The sequence below is a fragment of the Adiantum capillus-veneris genome, chromosome 14, assembly GCF_014529385.1.
Source record: "Adiantum capillus-veneris isolate H3 chromosome 14, ASM1452938v2, whole genome shotgun sequence".
NCBI classification, from domain to species: Eukaryota; Viridiplantae; Streptophyta; class Polypodiopsida; order Polypodiales; family Pteridaceae; genus Adiantum; species Adiantum capillus-veneris.
The window spans coordinates 117,579,429-117,589,878 of record NC_140944.1 but is presented as its reverse complement, the minus strand read 5'-3'; the positions used below and the strand labels follow the sequence as shown (position 1 = coordinate 117,589,878).

The following is a 10,450-nucleotide window of genomic DNA, read 5'->3' as shown; positions in this document are numbered from 1 at the left end:
ATTAAATTAGATCTAGATTTATGTTCGATGGACCGTGCGGACCAGCAATTCCACCTACATGTTCAACTGCTGCTGCACAGAGAGAGAGAGAGAGAGAGAGAGAGAGAGAGAGAGAGAGAGAGAGAGAGAGAGAGAGAGAGAGAGAGAGCAAACGACGAATTTGAAATTTTAAATAGTGTTATGAAGTGAGGCCCATTCACATCTACGCAGCTAGTAGCCCCATTGGTATGTCTTTTACCCTTCAATGGAGAGAATCAACACATGTTCAATTAGGTTAGATTTAAGATTAGATTTTGGATTGAGTTTTTATATTAGAGTCTACCTTTGAGATTACAATAAAAAAATTAGAGTTAGACAAACGGGGATCCCTCTCTTCCTCTCTACGGACGCGACCTTAAGCTGGAAAGCTTTCAACTGCATGATACTCAGATTGGAGGCCAACATCTAATGTGATAAGTAATCCCTCGAACAAAGATCTATTGTGAAAAGATGTTAAGATGCTGTGAAATGCTACTGCTAGAGAAGAGGCAAAGGGGTTTTGTCCACTACATGCACTATCATGTAGACGTGGGTGTGTAGATTTCTTGTATCCACAAATATAGGCCAATAAAGACGAGATTATAACCCGGTGGTTCTGATCTCCGTGCACCTGTAGACCGAGGTGTGCGGGATTGGACATGACTAGAGAATGTGAAGTAGTTTACAGTGTGAACAAAGAGAGAGAGAGAGAGAGATAAAAGACGGAGAATGCAATAGAAGATTAAGTTTGTTGTCCACGTTATAAGGTTTTTACCCTCATTATAAGTAGTGGCAAGGATGTGGAGCCGTCCAACCGAAACACCTATCTCTCAACGAGGATCGTATGTCCTTGTAATCAATGCAAGCATGATGTGCGACAGACAAGACACGTTTCTTTGCAGCACGTTCGCGAATTTGGCGAGTTTGATCCATCTACTATAGATCGAGTTGTTGCCAATTATAACTCGTCGGACTCTGACGCTGGCCAACAGGCAGCAATCTTGCAACCCAATAGACGTATTCGTAGGCGCTTTGGTCAAGAAACATATGTGAGGCCACAAGATGTAGCCTCTGACAGCTCGGGGGATAATAATGCAGACCACATTCCCAACGAGGCAATGTTCGAGCCCGAGATCGATGAAATGATCGAGACGATCATGGATTCAGAAAGGCTTATCTATGATGATATGAAAAGTGAAGCCGATACACCATTGTATGATGGAGCATGTGTGTCTAGATTGAAGACGCTCTTGGTTCTTCTCAACATGCATACAAAGTTTGGATGGAGTGACACTAGCGTCACAATGCTTTTCAGGTGATCTATTACAATGTGTTTACTTTAATAAAAAAACTCTAGATGTATAATGATTTGATAGATCTTTACACAATTGTACCGTATTTCTTTCGTTGTGTAGATTGCTCAAAGGGCATATACTGCCAGCTGATAATGTGATGCCAGATTCCAAAGAGGAAGCAAGAAAGATCTTGCGAAACTTGGGGATGGATTACAATTCGATCCACGCTTGTCCTAACGACTGCATTCTTTTCAGAGGGGAATACATAGACATGGAGAAGTGTCCAAAATGTGATTCCGAGAGATATTGAGTAGATCTCCATGGAACAAAAATTCCACAAAAGGTTTTGCGACATTTTCCTCTGCTTACTCGCATCAATCATTTCTTCGAATGTAAGTCCATGACCGCCCTAGCATCATGGCATGAGGAGAATAAATCTTTGGATGGTGTGCTACAGATTCCTGAAGATTGCACAGCTGCAAACTTTCTCGATCGAATGAACATATTCAAGAATGTGGGTAATCTGCTATGGGACCATCTGACCTTAGAAATGTGGATCGTATGGAGCAATATTGGCCGTAGACAACATCCGATGGATCGATAAAACTCCCTAAAGCACCATAGATTTCACAGGAGCCCAAGAACGCAAAGTAAAAGAGACCATTCAATCTTTGCGGACCCCCACTGGCATAATGCACTCACTCCAAACGTGTTTTACTAAAGAAGGAAAGCTTACCGGTTTGAAGTCACACGACTGGCATGAAATGTGTCGAGTATGCTCATAGTGGAATATATCATAGTGGGAATTGTGTAACAAATTTGTGTGTGGACTTTAATATCATTGTTACACGTGTTTTGTATTTTATTTTACGGGTGGCCATTGAGGGATGTTTGTCTCTTGACGTCCGTAACACAATCTACAAACTTGCGAAGTTGGTGCAATGGATCTCACAAAAGGAGATCAACATAGACTCCATACCATTCGCCGAACTAAATGCTGTGGAGGTTGTGTGCATGTTTGAGAAACACTTTTCTACTACCATGCTAACCATTCAGGTGCATCTTCTTGTTCACATAGTTGATGAGGTGGAAATAGCTTGCACAGTACATTCTATATGAATGTTCTTTTTAGAACGTTTCATGAAAACGCTCGAGGGATATGTGCGTCAGAAGGCATGTCCGGAGGGTAACATGGCAGAAGGTTGGCTGGTATCAGAGTCCCTAGTGTACATTGGAGAGTGGCTAAAAAGATTTGATAAATCCCGGGACACGCTATGGCGAACATAGATGATGAGCGCATATCTGGGATTGCCATGTGCAATCTTGGTGTTGAGAAGAAAATGATGGAAGATCTAGAGGCTAAAATCAACCGATTTTGCATGCTTCACAATCCAGTGATGCAAAAGTGAATTTCACAATATGAGGATGCAAAGCACGAGCGATAAAGGGCACAAATGGAGTGGAGACGAGGAAGACGACCACCACCGATGCACTATCCGACGGGTCTGGAGAGCCTACCAACAATCATGAGCTTAAGATGGTTGCACAACCAATTGAAAAGCGCACAACAGTGCGGTGAAGAAGTGATTGAGGAGGAGTGGGAGTACTCTTGGGGTTGCGCGACCAAGGTATGTTTGCAATGTACGACTAGTGACTTTCTAGATGTTTGAACGGCCACTCATAATCTTTGTTGGTTGTAGTATAAGTCATACACAGCAGCATGGTGTAAAGGTTGACATTTTAGGGTGGAACGGATCGACAAAAAGCATTTTACTCAAGATTGTGGATTCAGTGAAAAATTTGAACAGTCTAGTCGACGACGATCCTCTGATGCAGATCCTGTGGTGGTGGAACTCACTTACTTCGGCACGCTACAAGAGATTTTGAGGATCGATTATAGAGGATTTTTTGTCGACTTGTTCGACGTGCAATGGTTCAAGATAATCATGGAGGGACACAACGCTACTGTGCATAGAGGAGAGTCTGGTTTTCTTGAGGTGGATTCAACTAAAAAATGGACTGACCTAAGAGACACTTTCGTACTACCCGAGCATTATGAACAAGTAAGTATGTAAATAGTTAACATCCAATTTTAGAAGTTATGTGCTTGGAAGCTCTCATATAAGTTATAAGGCTCTGGCAAGTGATATTTCATCCTACAAAGTTTGCATCAAACTCGTGGTACGTCATAGAGGTAGCCCCTCGTAGTGCACGGACGTATGAAGGCTACCATGTGCCAACCACAGTGGCATCAATGAAGGAGATCGGAGAAGATTCTCAGTTTGAAGCCGCTGAGGTGGTGCCAGATGAGCATCAAGCTGCTACTCTCTATGGGGTGCATGCAGAGGATCTAAAAAATGAAATGGAGGACATCTGTTTAAACGAAGAGCTCTATATAGATATAGGAAGTTATGTTAAGCTTTGTGAGGATGACAGAGAGACCTCTTAAAGCTATAAATATTGTATTTGAACAATTTAGCTCCGTTTTATAATGTATATTATATTCACATGGCTTTCTGTCCATTTCTGTCTATATGCATCATTATGTCATTGTATTTAATGGTCTTTGCGTCCACTCCAGGTATGTATGATCTCGGTATGTTCTCACAAGCAGGGACAACGAGCACTGCGCTCTGAGTGGGATGAAGACTGAAGCTGCAATCGCAAAACAGGTCTGTTCAATATAGATGTTGCTCGTCCCACCGCTAGATCTAGTTGATCTGGTGAAAGAGACACTAAGAAGCACTCCTACTGCTTCTTAGTGTCTCTTTCACCCGATCAATTAGATTTAGTGGTGGGGCAAGCAACTTCTATGAGAAAACCTTTGTGATGCAGCTTCAGTCTCCATAACACCCGGAGTGCAGTGCGTTTACAAATTCACAAAAGGGACGACGCGCACTGTGCTCTGAGTGGGATGGAGACTGAAGGTACAATCCCAAAGCTAGTCTACTCAATATAGATGTTGCTCGTCTCACCGCTAGCTCTAGTTGATCTGGTGAAAGAGACACTAAGAAGCACAACTACTGCTTCTCAGCGTCTCTTTTACCCGATCAATTAGATTTAGTGGTGGGGCAAGTAACTTCTATGAGCAGACCTTCGCGATGTAGCTTCAGTCTCCATCGTACTCGGACTGCAGTGCTTTTACAAATTCGCAAAACGGACGACGAGCATTGCGCTGCGCGTGGGATGGAGATTGTTGCAGCTCAGCAACGATGGATAGCAGCCACCACTACATCAAGTCAAATCCCCACCATTTTGTATTAATTTTCTTCTCTAAAGTCGAGCTCGTAATATTTTTGCTATTCAAATGTAAAGGGTTTATCTTTTGGGGCCATGGGCTTCCAAGTTGTACTGATTCCCAACTCAAGCACACAATTGATTATTGAGCCATGTATCTATGGGAAACCCTCCTCCCACAAGACCTAAGTATAAAGGTCAAAATGAAGGGTTTTGTAGGGATGGATTTTATGAGTTAGAAAAACTCTCTGCGCGGGTAGCTTATCTATTTTCGTGTGTGCATCTTCTTTGATTGCTATCTTGTGCTGCACGAGTCGCATTGCAGAATCGAGACCACAGGCGCGTTCAACTCATCGAGCTCTTCGATTCAACGCCAACCATTTTCCACGAGACGCTACTTCATGAGCATCGACCTACGGACTTACAGGTGTGTTTTAGGGAGTTTAGGGTAGATTTCAGTGAAACCAACCATAGAGTAGGGTAGCTCTCCCTTAGATGCAGCTGTAGAGACCATCTGGGACCGTTTTCGACAACTTCCATTTTGCTGTCAGACAGTAAGCGTGTTTTCTGCCAGGGTGCAGAATTTAGGTTTGAGGGTCTAGGTAGCTTGGGGACATGTAGGAAATTGCCTACGGTGAGTTTCGTGTCAAACCGAAGTCATTAGCCCAAGGTTTAGCTTAGTTTCGTGACATAGGAGGTTCTTGGCAGATTTGGGTATTCCCGCACACACAGGACTTAGAGATCTTAGATGACCATTCCATAGGTATTCGACAAGAGGTTGACACCCTCTTGGCGCGCCTCCATGCCCTAATCGGGTCAGTGACGTCCATAGTTGACATCTTTATGTGTTGAGTAGGTTCTCGCTTGCTACGAGCGACACTCGAAAAACAATTGGCGTCGTTGCCGGGGACGAGCTACCTAGATTAGAGTGGATACCTTAGTGTGTGGTTATGGCTGTACGGAAAGAATCTTTCATTACTTTGCCAAAGACGAGGTATCCTTGGCTTTGTTAGTCTAGGATAGGTGAGTTTCTTGCCACTGTCATTGTTAGTTTAGAGTATCATTGTAGTTTAGTGTAAAAGTTGTGTTTTCAGCATTCAGTAGCTTAAGCGTGTTTGGCTTAGTGTGTGCCAAAAGTGCATGTTAGGTCAAGCACAGAAACATCCAAAAAAAAAAAACACACACCTATAAACTGCTTTTTCTTGGGATTTAGATACCATTCAGTGTTTTCTTTGTTGTTTTAGGGTTCGAATAAGTAGGACACATGTGTGGAGTGTTCTGGATGTGAAAGGTTCAATTTACTTTGGATTTGCCCAAGGTTTGTATGTTTGGTGTTGTAAAGTGACTAAAGTGACCTAGAAAAGCCATCTTGGTGTACAGAGTTGGTATTAGTGTCCAAAAGCACTTAAAATCACCTCTAGTAACCACAGCAAGTGTCAGGTATCAAAAAAAAAGCTGCAATCTGCAAGTCCAAACAGTAAGCGCTCTTACTGTCTCCAGACCTAGAAAATCCATCTTGGTGTACAAAGTTGGTATTAGTGTCCAAAAGTACTTAAAATCACCTCTAGTAACCATAGCAAGTGTCAGGTACCAAAAAAAAAGCAGCAATCTGCAAGTCCAGACAGTAATCTCTCTTACTGTCTCCAGACCTAGATTTGGCCAACTGACCAAGCGAAAGCATGTACACATGTTGTAGGCTCAGTAACAAGCAAGTTTGTGTAGTTATAATCCAAATTTGATGTGTTTTGGTCTTGTCAAGTGCTTGGTATACACAACAAAATCTGCAAAAGTAACCATAACTCAAGCCAACAAGCCCACAACCCAGGTGAAGACTCCAAAAGGTGAGTATAAGACCAGGTAAGAGGTTCCTATTGCTAGGAGTGTCAAAATACATCCTGTGAGCACAGAAAGTGCAATACTGTCCTCTAGACAGTAAGCGCTCTTACTGTCTCCAGTGCCCAAATTGTGATATTTGGCTTGCCACCTAATCTATACATTGAATGCATGTATATATATAGTTTCTATACTGAGAAATACTTCAAATAGATAGTAAAAGTGTGTAAACTGCTTGCAGGGTGTACCAGGAGCCTGAGAGCACAGCCAGCTGGAAGTAAGGTAACTTTCCAGGTTAGTGCATCCAAGGTTAAGCACGTTTCATGTTTTTGAGGTCAGGAGCTGTAGTACCCTCAGGACATAGACCAATTAGGGACCAGGTGAGTCAAGTTTCTATGGAAGAGAGTGTCAATCAAACCACCCAGGTATCCTTAGGCCCAATCCTAGAGGATTACATCTTTGACACATCATCAGAAGATCTATACTACCAGACCATGGCAGGGGGACAACCATCAGTGAACTTCAAAGAGGGAGTTAACTTTATGGAAGAATCCTCCAAAGACCATGAGAGACCTCCAGCAAACTTGTTGTATGCCTATAACAATGGACAAGATGCCAGAATCTTCAAGGATTCTATGAACCATAGCTGTGTTCAGATTGGAGATAATCCAGTCGAATTACAGTATAGGGTCCTAGCCACTTATGATGGCAAAGGAGGTTATATGGATGAACAGGGTGCTTACTACATGATAGTCAAAAGCCCTGATGTCGCGGAAAAATGGGGACGAAATGCGTCCAAGATGAAAGATGATGATGAGGTCGAGGAGAAACTGCCTCTAGAGGAAAACAACAATAGAACCATGTTCAGATCTTTCACCACTAGAAGGCTTATGTCCGAAAATCCTCGATGGGGAATTTACAAAGCCTTTCCTGAAGAAACCGCTGCGTACTATGTCAATGAGGATGTAAACGAGAAAGAGGCTACTCCAGATAAGACTTTGTATGTCTACCTCTTGAATGAAAGCAAATTCTTAATTGTAGACAAGTTTGTTCACGAGTACACGCCGACCTCTGCTGCAAAGATAAGTGGGTATACATACTTAGGGTTACCCATTGTGTACCCTGAAGTAGCAAAGCCCGCAGCAAGTGCACCGCCTACAATCCCAGTAAGAAACTTAATGGACGATGACATCCTAAGACCAATCCAAGTAGAGAGGCAACCTATGCAGAATCCTGGTCAGACTAGTTTCTTTGAACCTATTCAAAAACCAGAATTCCACACTCAACAAGTTCCAAACATGAGTGGATATTTGTTCCAAGCGGGAACAAGGAATCCACCACGCGATGAAGAACTCTCCGGAGGAATTCATCGACAAAATGAGACAAATAGAAACTCAGGTAGAGCTACTCAAACGACGCAAAATATAGCTAGGCCACAGCATAGAACCACTACTGCGCATACAGGGGACACTACACAAGTACTTGGGATGCCAACTGTAGGATTCAGACCCCTAAGGCCGCATCAAGTCGCCAAATGCGTGCCGTCTAAATATACAGGATCAGGGGATCCATATGCCCATGCTTCTGCCTTTAGACAAGTGCTGAGAGCAGAGCAAGTACATGACTTCCATACGCAATATGAGGGCTTTGGATTGACCTTAGATGTTACTGCTATGACTTGGTTCCAGCCATTAATTAAGAGCTCATTCTCTGACATAGAGGATCTCTTATCTGACTTTGTCCAAGAATTCACCAAACGTGGGATAAATCATGACACAGTCTCACAAATATACTCTTTCAAACAACAAGAGAAAGAGAAAGTAAAGGAAGCCGCCTTGAGATTGAAGCAATATGTGGAGAGATGTCCTCCTAGGGAGATCCCTCAACAAGAAAGGCTAGCGTTGCTCTTCATAGAAGGGTTACTAGACGAGAATCTCAAGAAGGATTTACAAAGATGCCAAACTTTAGACGAGGTTATCAAAGAAGTGGTATACCTGGTCAACAATTGCAATATATATGGAGAATCCCGAAAGGATTCTGATACCAGGTCAAGTGACTCGAGGGTGACTACCAGTGTTGTGAACACCGGACCAACAACCCCTGTGCGAACCGCTGGAGAAACCGATGCCCTTATAGACAAACTCCTTGAGCGTTTCAACAATGCTGCGTTGGCACCTCAACATGTGAGACATCCACAATTACTCTTATGTAGCATCTGTGGAGGGAGTCATCCCACAACCCAGTGTCATGTGATGCAACCTGAGCCATGTGACCAACCTAGACTGCGGCAGCAAAAGTGGTGTGAAATAGAACAAAAGTGGACAAATCATTCGACGGAAGAATGCTACCACCAAAGGGGATATGTGAGAGAAAGGCAGTACCAGCCAAACCCTGTGTACCAGCCACAACAAGGGCAAGCCATTCCTCCATATAAGATGAATAGGGCACCACCACCACCACCTAGATATGCCACAGGACATTCGGATGTTCAGCCAGGGCTGGAAAGAGTAAAAACCTGTCCTTGGACATCAACCACCACTGCCAGGGGAAGCCCAGGCAGCAGTCAGGTACGTGTATACAAATCAGCCAATAGAGGAAAGAGCCTTAGTGCCTACACCGCCCTACCACACAGACGAGAACTATGGATGTGGTCAAACTGTAGAACTCAGTACAGGAGGGGGGGAGATGTATGATCCATGGATGTCGAATCCTATCACCAGTTACATTCCACAACCAAACACTTCCATGATGTCTAACGAGGGAGTGACTGTGGGTCAAGGAACTTTGATGTTCATAGCTAATCAGCAGGGAGAAATGAAGCCAAGATCATATCCTCCAAGGCAAAATTTCACCCCGCAACCTCCTCAACAACCACCAAGACCATTGGGACCATGTTGCCGGTGTGGTGGAGATCATTTGATGAACACTTGTCCAGTGGGGGAACAAAGTATCAAACCTCAGTGTAATCAATGCGGAATTACCCACTTGTATACCGACTGTCCAAACGAAACCGACAATAAAGGAAAAGCGACCATAAGTAAGATTGGAGTGATACCTTCTTCGAGTGGATCGGAGACTGAAGCGACTCAACCTATCAAGGAAGTTACACGAGCCCAAGCTAAGGGGAAAGAAGGTGAGAAAAAGGATGAAGGCCAAGAGAGAGCTAGTCAAGCTCCTAGTCGAAGGGTAGAAAGATGTAAAATCCGCTCTAATGAGAGAGATAGAAATCATCATAAATACAAGACTGTATCTGTTGAGCTTGCAAAAGCTCAAGAGCAATTGCAACAACATCTTTCTGGAGTAGCATCTCATTCTGGGGAAGCAAAACCAAACAAGATAGACAACACGAACATCCAGGAAAAGAAAGATAAGAAGAGCAGTAGCCTAAGTTCAGGTGGATCAGTCCTGGTTGAGAAGGTGTGTGAACCCTTAGATGCTATAATAAAAGCCTATGAAGCCAGGATAGAAACGTATCAAACTTAGGCAAATCAATGGCTGACTTATCCAAATGCGGAGCTGGAGAAACAGAGGTTCGAAATGTGCAAACAATTGATCCAAACAGCTCAGGCATTATTAGAAAATCCTCTTGCGATGCCAGTTGAGGAAAGGATAAGTCAACAACCTCCATTTGACCTAAAATCTGATATACCTGAGGAGGTGAATGTTCCAGAAGCTAGCTTCAAGGAACTAGAAGAGAAATCTGATCCACAAGTAAAGATTGAAGAATCGCGGGCTGAAGAAGAGAGCAAAAGACAAGAGTTGGACCATAGAGTCGCGGAAAATAGCACAAACAAATCCATCTATAATGAACCACCCATGGCACCTGAAGTCAGAGATGATTGGCCTCATAGATTGTGGGAGCTAATCAGAAACGCCAAAGATGGAAGCATGATACTCGAGTCAGCTCCTCTAGAGGAAGTTGATGTAGAACGCCAAATGCCCGATCTAGATGCTAGGTCGATGTATGGAGACATAGGGTCAGAAAAATCGACAGAGAGCATAGATGAAAATCTTAAGGAACTCCCTGCTTATCAAGGCGAATATGAAGCCAAGTCTGACATCATGAT

General features: G+C 43.3%; 1 pseudogene; it reads left to right on the top strand.

The window, feature by feature from the left end:
* The first annotated feature begins 7,243 nt into the window (after positions 1 to 7,243).
* On the top strand, positions 7,244 to 7,811 carry LOC147443010 (uncharacterized; annotated as a pseudogene).
* Positions 7,812 to 10,450: the final 2,639 nt, after the last annotated feature.